This window comes from Dermacentor albipictus, chromosome 3 (genome assembly GCF_038994185.2).
Source record: "Dermacentor albipictus isolate Rhodes 1998 colony chromosome 3, USDA_Dalb.pri_finalv2, whole genome shotgun sequence".
Lineage (NCBI taxonomy): Eukaryota > Metazoa > Arthropoda > Arachnida > Ixodida > Ixodidae > Dermacentor > Dermacentor albipictus.
This window is the reverse complement of record NC_091823.1, coordinates 56,967,858-56,984,884: the sequence shown is the minus strand read 5'-3', so window position 1 is coordinate 56,984,884 and position 17,027 is coordinate 56,967,858. Positions and strand designations below refer to the sequence as shown.

Sequence of the window (17,027 nt, the reverse complement as noted above, 5' to 3'; positions counted from 1 at the left end):
CGCAGTTTTCGCGGATCCGAATTAAGGTGCTCGGTAGGGCAATATTACGCGACAAAACCACGTCAGTAAGCGGCGACAGGACGTACTCGCCATCAGGTACGGGAGGACAGGGCGTCAGCAGGACATTTGTAGCAGCCTGTGGAGACAGCCTTGCAAATTCAGCAGCACATAAGCGGTGTGGAGCACAAATGGTTGCGTCGGCAGGAAGCGGCAGGTCCAACTGTACAACACCTACGGAGCAGTCAATTTGGGCAGAGTGTTTCGAAAGGAAGTCGAGGCCGAGAATTAGGTCGTGTGGGCAGTGTTCAAGGACGATAAATAGAACAACGGTATAATGGCCCCCAATGGTCACACGTGCTGTGCACATTCCAAGGACAGGTGACGTACTCCCATCGGCGACTCGCACGGTGCACGGTACGGCGGGGGTCAGAACCTTTTTGAGCCGGCGGCGGAGAGCAGCGCTCATAACTGAAAGCTGCGCTCCTGTATCAACGAGAGATCTAACAGGAACGCCATCGACTTCAATGTCCAGCAGGTTTCCACATGTAGGCAGGGTCAATAGAGGATTTGTGGGCCGGGTCGGAGTTGCAGCTTCACCTCCGGGAGCTGCACCGCCTAGTTTCCCGAAGCGAAGCGACCGGTTGCAGAAGGGGACGAAGAGCGGTGAACGAGAGGCGAACGGGACCTACGACCTTGCGGAGACGGGGATCGGCTGGATCTTGGTGGAGCACTGTCGGCGTTGATGTTCCTAGTCGGCGTATAGGGCGAGAAAGTGCGATTGTCGGGTACTTGGCTGTAGTGACTCGGAGACGACCACCGAGGAGGCGACGACCAGTGGTTGCGGCAATGACGGGCGATGTGTCCAATACCGGAACAATTAAAACAGATGGGTTTATCATCCGCTGTGCGCCATTCAGCCGGGTTGCGACGGAGTGGTGGAAAGCTTTGCGTCCGGGAGCGAGCGGTCGGAGAAATTTGGTAGGTGTTGGTATGGCGGACTGAGCAGAGAGATGGAATGCCCAAACTTGCTATTTCCTCCCGAACGACCGCTTGTATAAGGGAGATAGCGGGTACGCTTTCCCGACAGTCTGAACGAACGGGAGCCGGGGCCATGGCCTCAAGCTCACGGCGAACGATGCGCGTTATTTCTTCCGGTCCTGCGGGCTGAACGAACCGCGGCGGGTCTTCGCAAGAAGATGTCGCGGCGGTATTGGGCAACCGGTCGAAAGTTTGAGTGACGCGGCGGCCCTTCGCTTGTTCGAAGCGCCGGCACTCCTTAATAATTGCATCCACAGTGGCACAATCCTTACACATCAAGAGATTGAAGGCATCGTCTGCAATACCTTTCAATATATGGCCAATCTTGTCTGCCTCGGTCATGTTGTCATCAGCCTTGCGACAGAGGGCCAGCACATCCTGTATGTACACGACATAGGATTCTGTGGACGTCTGAGCGCGGCACGCAAGTTCTTTTTTAGCTGCCAGCTGACGACCGACAGGTCTGCCGAACAGGTCTCGCATTTTTTCTTTGCAAACATCCCAGCTCGTTAGGTCAGCTTCATGTGTGTCATACCATTGCTTCGCAGTTCCCTTCAGATAAAATATTACGTTTGCAAGCATCATTGTAGGATCCCACCTGTTGTTGTCGCACACTCGCTCGTACATCGTAAGCCAGTCCTCGACGTCGACGTTGTCCGTGCCACAAAATGTTCCCGGGTCCCGTGGGTGAGTGAGGATGACCGTGGGCACGGGCTGCCGAGGCGTTGTCGCTTGTGTCGGTTGATTTGCCATTGTGGCAGCAGGTAGATGACGTCCGCTGCGAAGTTCCGTGGTGGTACCCCGCACCTTCCACCAAAATGTTGCGGGAAGAAAGCAGGCCCACGAGTGTAAAATAACTTATATTTACAAATGATGGATATGGCGTTCAGGCAACCGCCAGACTTCGTCTTTCTCTAGTCCAACTCAACGTCTTCCTTCACTTCACCGTAACAATATTGTGCCGCTCCTGGCTTGAGGTGGCATTTACGAAGGCCTACTCGTTCCGCAATGAAATGGGGATACGCCCATGTGCGACTCTTGTGGAACCATAGAAACCATTGAAGATATCCTATATTTCTGTCCCCAGTACGACGTCTAACGTGAAGCTCTCCCGACAGCAGTGAACCAGCTGGACTCTAGACCATCTTCAGAAATTAAGATCCTTGGACCATGGTTGTACGCGTTGATGGCACAGAAAGCCACGAAAGTGTTGTTGAAATACCTCAAATCGACAGGTCTTGGCAACCGTGTGTAGACTCGGTGCGAACCTTCATATGTGTGCGAAAATGTGCTTTCTCTATCTCCTCTCTCTCCCTCTTCGTCCCTATACCCCTTCCCCCAGTGCAGGGTAGAGAACAGGACGAGCATCTGGTTAACCTCCCCGCCTTTCCTCTCTTCTATTCTATCTTTCTCTCTCTCTCTCTCTGCGGGGCACATGCTCACACGTGCTCCTGCGCTCACAATGGTTACAATAGGCGGTTGTAAACGACAGATGAATTGATCAACAACAGGGGTTCCTCTACTGCGGGATCAATGAAATTCCCTAACAGACAATGATCGGGCACTAGGATGCTCTGCGTGCATGAGACCAACCGCGGTACACTCGCAGGTGCACTCAGTGATGCTGCGCTAACCGATGTGAAGGTCCGTCCTCCCGAAAATTAATAAAGTATGAGAGAGTTGTACAATTCAAACCAGCATGCGCATTTAAATATTACTGACAATCATTGATTACTTAAGAAACCTCGCTTCCTGAAAGAGGTCTGTTCTGTACGTGCATGCCTTGCAGTCGATTCTGTGCAAGTGCAACTTGTGCCGACAATAAGAAAACTAGTGTGCACCTGCTCTACGCGTAGAAATTGTATACTACGTTCGAGATCGTTCGGTGTATTACATTGAGTAGCGGAGCGAATGATGCGCAGTGTACCGTACTTTCGCTTCCCTCTAGTTTGCTCGCTCTCTTGTTTTCCTTTTTTTCAGTGGTATTCATTATCTCCCTCTGTTTCAGGCTTATTTTCTGCTCGACGACTGATAAACGGGAGCCCAGTCACCCGTTCAATCCTTCCTTTATCACAGGTGAGCGATGCCTTGCTTCTACGCAATACTACTTCACAGCCAAGGCGCGGTTTGTAAAAAAATAATACCAACTTTGCTCACTCACTTTCTGGTCATATGTGGCAAAATGTGTATTTTCGCATGGTACCGCAGATATTTCTCATTGAAATAGAGGCGCCACGTTATTAACAAGGAAGCATCTGAAGAACAGCTCACGAATATTAACGGTGAAAGATACACTATGCATTTTATAGTGATCACTGGTGATCGGTCAAAGGGTGTCCCCGGAGTCAAAGTTTACCTGCTATAGCTACTAAACACCCTCACACTTTTTTTTAACCCCAAATTACCTCGCCACATTCTACGCATCAGGTTAATGTGTAGCTCCTTCCCGTTAAGGGGGATGTAGTGCTAGCTACGCGCACATAAACGACGCCAAGGGAAGCGTTTGCCGTCTTCACCAAGACGAGTCGCTCTGTTGAAACGTTCACTGCAGCGACATTTATTGTTCGATCACTGCGGACCATTTCAAGCTCCATTTGCTATGACTGGCTCTCTTGTTTGGATTATGCACAATAGTTATTTCTATTGCATAATAATGTTAAGGTGCACCAGATATAAAAATTGAGGCACGACTTCTTCAAATATGCAATTGGATGTCCTTCCAGCTGTAAGGTATAGGACTTGCACGAAAAGCGACCTGGTAGCAGCAGAAGTTGTTTTTTTCTTTCTCTTTTTCTGTGAGAACCAACCATCAGAACCTCTGAGATATGTTGAAAGTTTTGTCTCGAGGGACCGAAAAATGTATAACGCCAGCCTATACGTACACTGAGTGTCACGAAAGTTCCAGTTGGTTATGCCTTTTGAAAAATGCATTCCTCCAACATTGAAAATGCTGGCATAGAAAAGAGTACATTCTACAAAGGGATGGTGCCGTTAGCTTCAGCTCACGTGCATCATTTCATGCAATGTCAAAAAAATAATTGCAGAGTGACTAGATTTCCCTACGGATTGCATCGAAATTCGATTGACCGAAAATTGCTCTAGTTAGCGACACTTGAAGCAGGAAAAAAAAAGAAAGGAAGAATGCAGGGATGTCAGCTTGAAAAGCGTCTGGCTGGCTCGTTTGAAAATAGTTTTGAAATGTTGAAATCGTTTCGGTAATGAAGTGCACAGGCATATCTAATGGGCTTTGAAGGAAAAATTACGCTTGAAGAAGAAACTAGCAGCTGCAGAGTACCTAATGCTTCCATCACGTCATTCGCTGTTATGTATACATGTATAGAAGGCAGGTTGCAGGTTGCAGTTGCCACAGTTAGGCCTGTGAATTTTGCGACGGAACGTTCGTATGGCAGTACTATCAAGACATCTGTTTTTGGTATAGCTTTTTTCTGTTTCTGTATTTAGTTTTCTCTTTTGATTAGTTTCTGTTTAACATGCTCGCCTGAGCTCGTATTCACAAAGAAAAGCTCTTATGCTAGGATCGTTCTCAAAGCAAATATCAGCAAATCACGACGATGAACATAAAAAAGCGAGGGTGCCTGTTACTGGCAAAGAGCATTTCCGAGCGACAGTCTCTGTGAATTTACCTCTAAAAAAACCCGCGTTTTTTGCCACTTATGGCAGCACAAAGTGTATGTTCATACTATATAGAGAGAAGAGAGAAACGAACATTAAGCCTAAAAAATAGCATAAGTATCAGGAATATTCAACGAATGTAAAAGCTGAGATTAAGTAAAAATGAAGAAAACGCGGAGCAGTAAGAAATTTGATTAATATGTAATGTGGCTGGTCTACACAATCAGCGGCAGCGTCCGCAAGCAGTCCGCATTGTTTTTTTTTTCACCCAAACGAGACCTAATACGTTGATTGCGTTGTTAAGACGTTTCTTTTATTGCAACGTAACCCTCGCATGTCAATCGTTCAAAACTTCCCAGTGCTGCAGCCCTCAGTGCATGTCTTGAGATGTAAGACAACTGAAATTAATGATGTCATAAAGCTTCAGAATCTTTGGAAAATATTGCCTTTACACACTGCCGTTACTCTAGGTAGAAAATATGTTTGAATTGAGGACAGCTGCCACCACACACGAAAGCTACACGTTAGGACAAGAGCGGGAAGTATAACGCTGAGTGACCGGATAAACAAAAACACTACAATATCTGCGCAGTGACGTAAGTTCACTTTTAATGTTTTGACAAAACTTTTGAGTAGACGGCGTCATAAAACGGTTATGAGTTATGACAGAAATTGCCTCCCACTAAAGTGCACTTTAAGAAGAACAATTCTGATCTTTCTTGCCTTTTTCATTCTTTCTTTGGGCAACTAGGTACTTGTTCGTAAGAGTAATGTTCCGGCCGATGTAAATATTTTCAGGGCAGCAAGAGCGCGTAAAATACAAATCAAAAAGTCCCACTAGATTGAAAAGTCGGTAAGTCAAGGTGCATGCTGAATTTGTCAGGGCATGAAGTTTCTTTGCATGTCCCCTAAAAATTCAGATGAGTTAGTACACAAGCGCAGCGTGTAACGCTACAAGGAACTAGCAATAGTGAATATTATTTTTGTACTTAGTGCTTCAATGGCATTCTGCATTTTTGTTGCAAGTATTGGCAGAAAATTACCACAAAAAAAACTAAAGAAGAAACAATTTGTGCCCTGTTATCTCTGGGCCACGCCAAGACTAACGTATCAGGTGAAGCAGAACAAGAGCAAGAAGAAAATTCCTAAGCAAAGTTCTTCCACGATCAGAGCACTCGTTCTCGCTAGGTTAGGAGAAAGGGAACTGAAGAAAAGAACCAGAAAACATGACGGATGTGCTTTGATTCTGGTCAGATTTCTGAAGTGTCCATTTATTGGCTGCAAGTAATTAGGCATGGGCGGCTACAAAACCAGTATGGTGGGCGATGAAAAGATGTACAAAAGTTAGATTTATTTTTGCACTGCATCGATACTGTTAAATGGAGCTAGATATTAGCGAGGCTTACGCTGGAATTTGGCGAAAATCGGGTAGGCGGAAACGCTTTCTGATTATTCAAGTGGGATACCTAATTACTCCCCATGTATTTGTGCAGTGCGGTCGAGCTAAACATATTTATGTGATTGGCAATACTCAGCAAAGGGAGGACAATATCTTAATCAAACGTGTGATTTCATAGAAGCTTCGATAGAGAATTGTAAGGATTCCTTCAAATACAAGAGGTATTCTGCGCCTTCCTAAATGTTTCTCCACTTCTTCCTAGATCTTGCAGTTGAACAATGCGAACGAATTCTTTCCGAAAACCATATTGTAAACGGTATAACAACGTTAAATGGACTTTTTGAGGCACTGCTATTTCTCCTAAACGTGCGCAAAACATTTTTTGTCCTCGACTTACGGGCATGCTACTTTACAGGATAGCTGTAGGTCTGCGAAAAAAAAATATTGCTTCTAGTTGTTGTTATGGGCCGAACGAGTATGTGACTGACAATTTGTTGGCTAAGAAACTAATGGAAAATAGGTTGCAGTAGCAAATAGGTTATATCGGTTGATTAGGAAAGTAATCATGAATGTAAGTGTCGAAAATGAGCAGGGATACAAAAACACGCTTCTTTTCTAGTTGATAACGACGTACTTTGATAGCCCTTTATACATTAACTTGAGACAGCAGGTTCGGATGGTCGTTGTAGTTACCTCGTGAGCTGCAGTCGTTCTAGCCAGACAGGGTCGACAGAGACGGAAGTTCCATGTGCCTCTGAAGATTTCTGTGAATGAAATCCGTTTCATAATTGGTAAATAGGAGAAGAAGAAGAAGCGACGGAACGGATATTGCGCGAGTTCCATTTCATTGAAAGACTCGCTAAAAAAAGCATACTAGGTATTGCAGTATGTCATAGCAAAAGGTGTAGCGGAAAGCTTAGGTAAGTGCAAAAAATTTGAATCACCAGTCCGAAAGAGGACGCAAAACCGGCAGAAATACATTTGATCTGCATGAATCGTGTTCCACTTCTTTTTGGAACGATAAGAAACTTGCCCGACTCCTAATTTCCCAGGAGAGTCTATTTGATCGAGGGCTACAGCGGAGATCACGCACGGCCGCCACAAACATGTAGACATATTTTTTCTCTGCATGCAAGCGCGCCGCAAAGGAACTCCGGTTACATGCTCTATAATCTAAGCTTTGAGTATGATATTAGTTACGTGAAGTGGTTAAGGCAGATAGAATAGGAAGAAGAAGCCTTTTGGGGAGAACCGAGTTAATCAAGTCCCGCCTTCCTCGAGAATTTTATAAGTCGATCTTATTTGTTCCGTGATGGCGTTTTGTTGTTTTATTCGGAATGCTGAATCCTGGTAGACAAAAACCAGGCTGGTGGCATTCGACAGACAAACTGCAACTTAACCCAATAAAGATCACGCCGTATATAAAAAGTATATAAAAACTGGAATGGCTGGTCTTAACTATAATAGTCTAAATAAAAGTATTCATTACCAAGTATTTCGAAACAACTGTAAGCACTGTACCACACATGGGTCACACCCGTGTACGATGTAAGGCTTTCAAATTTTTATTTTAATTACACTGAACTTCATGTTTCTCCATAATCTGCAGAATTAGCCTTTGGCAACAAACCTGGAGCTTGTGTCTTCCACTTCGTTTTATTGTTTTGACGTATTTGACAAATTATTTTTGTTGCAATATCAAAAAAGTAGAAAAACGGAAGGCCAACACATCTCTCAGGAGTGGAAAATTTCTCATCGAGAGTGCGCGACGCCGGCCTGGCGCAGGCCTTGGTTAAGGAAAACCGATGGCGACTACACTGAAAGGAGATATGCGAATGCGTGGTATAGCAACGGCGAATGTGCCCGTCGTGAGGGCTAGCATGCGATCTGCCGGCGCATGCCTACACCCTTAATCAGTTCTGCCTCGTTGCCGAGGAGCAAGTATGAGCACCGTACAGTCAACGAGTGCATTCTGGGACCTTGTTCTCCATGCACCAGCTGTTATAGGAGAAAGAAAGAAAGAAAGAAAGAAAGAAAGAAAGAAAGAAAGAAAGAAAGGAAGAAAGGAAGAAAGAAAGGAAGAAAGAAAGAAAGAAAGAAAGAAAGAAAGAAAGAAAGAAAGAAAGAAAGAAAGAAAGAAAGAAAGAAAGAAAGAAAGAAAGAAAGAAAGAAAGGTGTGGGCGGAAAGAAAGTGAGCGAGGCCTCGAAAGACCGAGTGGACACTCATTTCTATCAGCGCGCATGCAGTTCTTTTACCTTCCTGTTATCGCCGCCTCGTCATCCATTACCAGCCGGTGGCGTGAAATGAGGTTTCGACTGTTCTTTCCCGAAAGTGTCCGCGACTCCTTTTATCTTCTTGAGTTCCGGTCTCCCCTCTGCCAACGCTGCCGCATAGCTTCGGCGAAGTGAGTCGGAAGCTGTGAGCACGGTAACTGTGCAGCGACTGCTGGTCTCCCTTGCCAACCCCCCTCCGCCTTCCCGCCCCCTTTCTTTTTTTTTCTTACATTGCGCAGTGGTCTTTCAGCTCGTGCTCTGAGGAACCGAATCGCGATGCCTCTTCCTCTACTCTTTCGCCGCGCCAGTTGGAGCACTCAGCGAGTGAAGTGGGCGCAAACAAATGGCATGACGCCATTTTTGGTCGTTCGGTCAGCGACGTTAGCAGTAGGCTTTACCTCTTAACTGCTGGCTGCGTGTAAGTTATGGCATACGTGGGCCAAAGGTTCGGCAGGTGACATTTGTGTAGTGGACGTACAAGGTGGAACCTCCTCCCGTTTTTCCAGCTCGACGGGAACGCCAGCGCCAGCGCACGTCGTTCAAGGCGTTGTGCCAGGCAGGCTTAATTATTGTTCCTGTGTGTAAAACGCGGGCAGATACTTTCCCCGGTGACTTTACATATTTGCCTTTAGCCGCATAGAAGCGTGCGTGTAACGCGGCTGTTTACAGTCACCCGCAGCTCCTCCTCGACTGGAACTGAGCTTGAATACAGTGCCAAACCTGGTTTGAAATAGCGGCGCCTCCACAGAATCGAAGGATTCACTTTGTCTCTGTTTCTTCTTTTTGCTTTTCTTCAGTGGGGAAGAATGGAGTAGCTAACAAACAGACGCAGATGAACACGCCATTTCTCTTTTTCTCATGCTAGGCAATTCGCAACGTAAGTCTATACTTGAGCAATTTCTTTTTTCGGTGTTTAACTAAAGCGTGGCTAAGTCGCAAGAGGAGTTTACGGGCGCATAGTCATTCCACTTCTGAGGTGCCAGTTGTGTCACCACTTCCAAGCAGAAAATGGAAGCCACACTACATATCACTCGAGCCTTAAATTAAAAAGCACTATAGAGATTGCTACTCTCAATTGCCGCACGCGGCTGCCCTCCTCGTGTAAATCAGGAAGAGGGAAATATATATATATATATATATATATATATATATGTATATATATATATATATATATATATATATATATATATATATATAATAACAAGCAAGAATATTCGAATTTCATATATATATATATATATATATATATATATATATATATATATTGTTACGTCCAAGCGCGTCAAAGGGACGCGGGGATCAAGAAGAGAGGGGAAGAGGAGAACGAAGACTGTGCAGCGGCCATTCCTGTTGTTCGTAGCCTGCCGTTCCTGCTCTCGCACGCCTCAATAAACCCCTTTTCCCCGTGCTTGTAACAAATTGGTGGACGGTGCGGGGTACACCTCGTAACCACGGAGCCTACGCTGCTACAACTTCGCCGAAGCCGTCGACTTGCCGGACTTCCGCCACCCTCACCTGACATGCCTGAATACGCCTGCCAGACTCCCGAAGGATCTGACGCGGCTTCTAGGCCAGCACCTGGTGTTCCGTGGCAATACTACCGCGTGCCACTCACTTTCGGAGGAAAAGCCGGAGAAGATGTCGACGAGTGGCTCACGAACTACCGAAGGGTGAGCCGGTCTAACGGTTGGAACTCGACCGCACAGTTGTCCAATGTTGTATTTTCCCTTACCGACACTGCGCTCCTCTGGTACGAGAATCACGAAGACACGCTCACTTCGTGGGAGCTTTTCGTCGAGGAGCTCAGAGCGTGTTTTGTAGATTCTAGCGCAAAAAAGAAACGCGCTGAACAGACGCTTTCGCAACGAGCTCAGATTCCCGGCGAGACCTGTACGACTTATATAGAAGAAGTGCTGAAACTGTGTAAAATAGTCAACTCTCAAATGTCTGAAGATGACAAAGTTGGACATTTGTTGAAAGGAATAGCCGAAGACGTCTACAATTTTTTGATCGGCAAGGAAAGCTTGGATTCCGTGTCTGACGTCATTCGCCACTGCCGAACCTTCGAGACGCTGAAGATGCGACGGATAATACCGAAGTTTGGTCGCCTGGCTAATGTCACGACGGTGGCGAGTGTAGACCCAAGCTCGTGTGTTGACCTTCCATCCACTATACGGCAGATTGTTCGCGAAGAGTTGCTCCATCAGGAAGAGATGTACCGTTGCACACCCGGCATCACTGGCGCGTACTCAGCACACGAGATGAGAAACACGGCCGTTTCGACGACATGGCAACCCACGGTGAACTCAGCGACCATCGAGTATAGGTCTACCCCACAAACGAGAGGGACCATGAGCTATCAAGGTCATGACTACGACCAATGCCCACGCCGCACACACGCCTCCCAGCGGCCGATGCCTAGCCATGATGAATGTCACCCACCTGCTGTCTATGCAGTCGACAGCAACATGCGCGACTACATGGAAGAACATCGCAATTTGAGGCATCTGCCGGTGTGTTTCCAATGCGGTGTCACGGGCCACATAGCGAGGTTTTGCAATCGTCGCCCAACAACGTGGAATGGTCGATCCGGATCTTCAAGAAGGCCCACACCTCCTACGAGGACTACTCAACAGCCGTACACCGCCTCTTGGTCAGCTGGCGTCCCTTCTGGCAACGATTACTGGCAGAGAAGCTTCCGGAGCCGCTCGCCCGCATCTGACAGGAGTTTGACGCCACCGCCGACTTCTCGTGCACCGCGTTTACGTCAATCTCCATCGCCAGTGCGCCGCTCAGCCTCGCCTTCACAACCGGAAAACTAGCTAGCGCGGCCGATGGGGGTGAGGTCGCTCGACACGTGCTATCGACAGAAATGCCCCCTGCAGTTGCTATGATTAAGAACAAAGTGCATGTACTTGTTGATGGTGTTGCTACAATGGCTTTAGTGGATAACGGAGCAACTGTATCCGTAATGAGTCTCGGTTTTAAAGGTCGGTTGGGGCGTAAAGTTGTATTTCGGTGGGACCAGGCTGCAACGTTTTGTGGAGTGAGCGGCGAGTCGTTGCGCCCTGTTTGTGTGTGCACTGCTGACATATCCTTGGCTGGTGGAGTTTTCGCGACGGAATTTGTAGTTATTCCCCGATCGACGCACGAAGTGATTTTGGGCATCGACTTTTTGCGACAGTGTGGTGCGACCGTCGACTGTCGCACGGGGGAAGTTTGCGTCGATGGCCATGTTTCGTCCGGGCTCTTAGAGGAGACTTGCAGTCAAGGTGAACTTTGTGTATCTGCAGATACTGTTGTGCCTGCGTCCACCTCTGTGTGCGTGCCGGTTGTGTGTCGCGGTGAAGTGCCAGACAGTTTCGATGCCTCCGTAGAGCCAATGCATCTAAATTGTATGAAGAAGAACATTTTTGTCCCTCATTGTGTGGTATCCATCGGCAAGGGGCGTGCTGGCTTGTGGACGGCCAACTGCTCGGCAGAACCCATCCTGCTTCCAGAAGGCCTGAAACTCGCCTACTTTACAGAATACTCGTCCTCGTCCGTAGCCGTACTAACAGATCCGCCGTGTGAACCTGCTGACCTTCGCCACGTCTCAGACAAAAAGCTTCTGTCTATGGTAAACAAGTCACTCAGCACGAGGGAGCGCCATACCTTGGTGGATACGCTTTCTAAGCATCTGTCAGTGTTTGACTTTGCGCAGCCGGACAAAGCGTTCTCGATTCCCGAGTCACGAACACGCCATACTATAGATACGGGATCTGCGCGCCCGATCAGGCAAAAGCCTTATCGCGTGTCGCCTAACGAGCGGAAGATAATCGGGGAACAAGTGAGTGACATGATGAAAAATGGAATAATACAAGAGTCCTCGAGTCCTTGGGCAGCTCCGGTCATACTTGTCAGAAAGAAAGACGGTAACTGGAGATTTTGCGTAGATTATCGAAGATTAAACGCCGTGACTAAGAAGGATGTCTACCCCCTGCCCCGGATTGATGATGCAATTGATTGCCTGCATTCGGCCTCTTATTTTTCTTCAGTGGACCTGCGCTCAGGATATTGGCAAATCCCTATACACTGTTACGTTTCGCCTACGACGCGCGGTAAAGCCAGCGCGGATGCAACGTACGCCGGAGCTTCGTTCCAAGCGGCGGACATTTTGGCCCGTTCGGAGCGGCCGCGAGCGCGCCCCGCCGAGCGCGTCCCGGCATGTTCAGTGCCACGTGTCTTTGTGTGTGCGTGTGTGTGGTTGTGCCCACGCTTGTCAAAGCGCGGCAGCCGGGGAGAGGAGCTCCCCCAGTGTGAAGCGAGGAGGTCTGACCGGCGCCGGCCCGTCTGATGCGTCACCTCCTTGTCCCAACGTGTCTCTCAGTCCGTCCGTCGCTGCCGTCACGTGGTGTCATCTCGTGACCTTCCCTCTTGCTCTCAACTCCGAGAGTATAAGAGCAGCTGCCCCCGGACGCCAAGAGAGAGGCTCCGATTTCTGCTGTTGAGTAACGTGCTCTCCCGTCTCTCTACTTCGGTCGACCTGACCGCCCGCTCTTTGCGATGCTAGAATAAACAAGTTGTTCTGTTAACAGTCGCCTCATATTTTGCTGGGACCTTCGGATGCTTCCAGTGTGCCCCAGGCCGCCAGGCCTACGCTACCCTTGGGGCTTGCGACCCAGTTGCAATAACGGGCGTCAGCACTGAGGTTCCGACAGCTGGTGGCAGCGCTGAGATTCCAACAGCCGGTGCCATCGGTGCGGTTCAAACATCTGGTTGCCAGCGGTGAGATCGCGACAACGGAGGCCAGCAGTGAAGAAATGCGGTTGACTGTATGCTGAGCAGCACAACGACCATCCGGGAGCAGTGCAACGAGCCCTGTGTGATGACTGGTTGCCTGCAGCGGAACGACTGCGCTGAATTCTTGGCTGCGAGGTTTGGTGAGTGCGGGGCTTTCTTCTTCTGAGTTTTGCCAGGCTTTTGTTAGTGTCAGAAACAGAGCTGGTAATTGTGGTTGTCGTTGCTGCCGGGTTAGTTGCGGCAAGACAATAGTAGGCAGTAGAGAAAGCAGCATTCAGAGCAGCCATGGATTTGAAGTCGTTGCGCAAACCGAAATTGTTGGAGCTTGCAAGAGAGTTGGGTCTGGATGTCTCAGACAAACTCAGAAAACCAGAACTGCTAAGGGTTATTCTTGAGTTAGGAGCTGAGGATGACGAGCTGTCGGAATGCCTTGAGACCATTGAGGAGAGGGAGACTGCAAAAAGACAGGAGCTTGAACGTAAAGAACAGAGAGAGAGAGATGAGCTTGAACGTAAAGAACAGAGAGAGAGAGATGAGCTTGAACGAAAAGAACGAAACGAGAAAGAAAAAGAAGAGCGTGACCGTCAACACGCTTTGGAAATGAAGCGTCTCGAGGTGGAGATGGAACGCGCTCGTAATGGAAGTCAGGCACACGGTGCAGGAGAACGTGTATTGTTTAAAATGACTGACCTGATGCGGCCGTTTAAGCTTGGAGAGGACATTGGTTTGTTCCTGGTTAACTTTGAGCGAACGTGCGAGAAGCAGGGGTTCTCTCGGGAAACGTGGCCACAGCGCTTGCTCACTTTGTTACCCGGCGAGGCGGCCGACGTAGTCGCTCGCTTGGAGAGAGAGGAGGCAGAGGATTTCGACAAAGTGAAATCGAGTCTGCTAAAAAAGTACAGGCTGTCCGCGGAGGCGTTCCGTCGGAAGTTTCGAGAAAATGAGAAAGGCAAAAGTGAGTCGTATACAGAGTTTGCCTACAGGCTTATGTCAAACATGCAGGAGTGGCTCAAAGAAGAGAAAGCGTTTGGTGACCACGAGAAAGTTCTGCAGTGTTTCGGGCTGGAACAGTTTTATAGTCGGTTACCTGAGAACGTGCGGTACTGGGTCTTGGATAGGCCAGACGTTAGTACGGTGGCTAGAGCTGCTGAGCTAGCCGAAGAGTTTGTGACGCGTCGGGCTCGCGGAGCTAAGGACGGTCAAAAGGGTGAATTTGGCTCTAAGTTCGAGAGGCCGAAGTTCACGCCCATGAGAGCAAAGCGGGACACACGTACTGCGGATGCGAGTGAAAGCAGTCCGACCGAACGTAAGGAGACGGCGGCAGCCGAAGCCGAACGCAGAAAGCGGTTCGAGACGAGGCAAGCGCGCGTGTGTTATACGTGCCAGAAGCCGGGTCACTTTTCGGCGCAGTGTCCGGAAACAAAAGCAAAAGTAGTGTTTTTGTCATTATGCAGCACTGACGAGAACATGAAGCTTCTCGAGCCTTACATGCGAGACCTCCTCGTGAACGGGAAGGAGTGCCGAGTGCTTCGCGATTCCGCAGCTACGATGGATGTAGTTCACCCCTCTTACGTAGAACCCGATATGTTCACGGGCGAGTGCGCATGGATCAAGCAAGCCGTGGAAGCTCATAGCGTGTGTCTGCCCGTAGCAAAAGTGCTTATTGAAGGACCTTTCGGAGCACTTGAGACGGAGGCCGCAGTGTCATCTATGCTGCCCCCCCCAGTACCCGTACCTATTTTCGAACAGGTCCGATCACCTCCTGCGCGAGAAGGGGCTTTTGTTTGGTGAGGCTAGCGTTCAGGCCTTAACCAGATCGAAGGTTCGGGAGCTCGCTGCAAAGGCGGTAGTTGCGGGGCCGACGTTGTCGAACGATGAGAAAGGGTCAGAGGCGCAGCAAGGTGATATTCAGAGCACGCCCGAACTGAATAAAATTGAGCCTGTAGCGTTAAAGGCACCAGATACTGGAGAGGAAATGCCCGATGCGGGAAAGTTAGAAGAGCTATCTGCAGATTTGCTCGTCGCGCCTACGTCAGACGGACTTAATAGGTTGCTAAAAGTCAGCCGGTCGGCTTTGATAGACGAGCAAAAGAGGGATGGCAGCCTAGAAAACATACGCTGCATTGTCAAGGAAGGTGTCGCCAAGAAAAATGCTCGCTTTGTGGAAAGAGGTGGGGTCCTGTACCGGAAGTATATAGACCGCAGGGGAGTGGAGTTCAATCAGCTGATCGTGCCTCAGTGCTATCGTCAGGATCTGTTGCGCTTGTCGCATGGGGGTTCGTGGTCCGGACACCTAGGAGTTAAGAAAACTAAGGACCGTCTCTTGCAAGAGTACTATTGGCCAGGGTGTTTTCGGGACGCAGACCACTTTGTGAAGACATGCGACACCTGTCAGCGGGTGGGCAAACCAGGGGACAAATCGAGGGCGCCGTTGAAGTTGGTACCTATCATTACGGAGCCTTTTAGACGGCTCGTTATTGATACAGTGGGACCTCTGCCGGTAACAGCCACGGGGTACAGACACATTTTGACTGTGATCTGCCCAGCGACAAAGTTCCCTGAAGCAGTGCCGCTTAAAGAACTCAGCTCAGTTGAGATAGTCAATGCACTACTGTCCATATTTGCGCGAGTTGGTTTTCCTGCGGAAATCCAATCAGATCAGGGCACAGTGTTTACTAGCGCTTTGACGACAGCCTTTCTCGAAAGGTGTGGGGTAAAGCTGTTACACAGCTCAGTGCACCACCCCCAGTCGAATCCCGTTGAGAAGCTCCACTCCGTCGTGAAGCGCGTGTGGAGAGCATTGTGGTTTGAACAGGAAACTGACTGGGAGCTGTTTCTGCCTGGGGTGACGTTTGCATGGAGGACCGCGCCGCCTGCGGCTACGGGGTTTTCGCCAGCTGAGCTAGTGTACGGTCGCTCGCTGCGATCTCCGCTTCGCATGCTTCGAAACGGATCACTGCCCTCTCCAAAGGCTGCAGACCATCTCTTTCACAAATGGCCGCCTCCTGCACTGGAGCCTCGCTTTGCAATAACATTCCTTTGAGGTGCGTTACAAAAAGGGGAGTCTCAAAGGTAACGCCGATGGCTTACGTCGAAGCCCCTAACGTGGGAATCAGCCTCAAAATTGTTTGTTATTGATGTTTTTCTTCCTGAGGCAGGATTTTTAACATATTGCTTTTGTGTAGTGTTTCAAAGGGATGATGTGCTTTCTAGTGCAATTTTCCAATTTGTGGACGCGTTCTGAGTGCTGCTAGACTACTGTAAGGAACTAGGCAGTAGTATTAAAGGGGAAAGAGCCTGGCATGGCTTAGTGAGGGTTGTGCCGTGCTTGCTGACTGAGCGGCTGAGTTTCGGCGTAGTTCTAACGCTTGCTGGGAACGAGAGAAAAATGAGAACTCTCCCGAAGTCACTTTGCAGTGTCCTCTGTGAACCTGAACGTGAGAACGAGGCCTTCTCGGTGCGCTGCGCTCAAGAAACGCCGAGGGACGACCGACTTCGGTTATGAGCATCATCGAGCGACATCCCTCTGGACAGCGGATGCAGTCCCCTGACCATCGGGATCTCCCTCCCCCGGCGGGGCGGTCTGTTACGTTTCGCCTACGACGCGCGGTAAAGCCAGCGCGGATGCAACGTACGCCGGAGCTTCGTTCCAAGCGGCGGACATTTTGGCCCGTTCGGAGCGGCCGCGAGCGCGCCCCGCCGAGCGCGTCCCGGCATGTTCAGTGCCACGTGTCTTTGTGTGTGCGTGTGTGTGGTTGTGCCCACGCTTGTCAAAGCCCGGCAGCCGGGGAGAGGAGCTCCCCCAGTGTGAAGCGAGGAGGTCTGACCGGCGCCGGCCCGTCTGATGCGTCACCTCCTTGTCCCAACGTGTCTCTCAGTCCGTCCGTCGCTGCCGTCACGT

The 17,027-nt window shown here is 49.2% G+C and overlaps 1 protein-coding gene across 1 annotated transcript in view; it reads left to right on the top strand.

Moving 5' to 3' along the window:
* LOC135898728 (probable G-protein coupled receptor No18) overlaps positions 1-17,027 on the top strand; it is a 143,191-nt gene that overhangs the window by 54,276 nt on the left and 71,888 nt on the right. Inside the window, exon 2 of the mRNA XM_065427835.1 lies at positions 3,047-3,114. The gene's annotated coding sequence lies outside the window, so the exon portion shown is untranslated. The remainder of the gene's footprint in view (positions 1-3,046; positions 3,115-17,027) is intronic.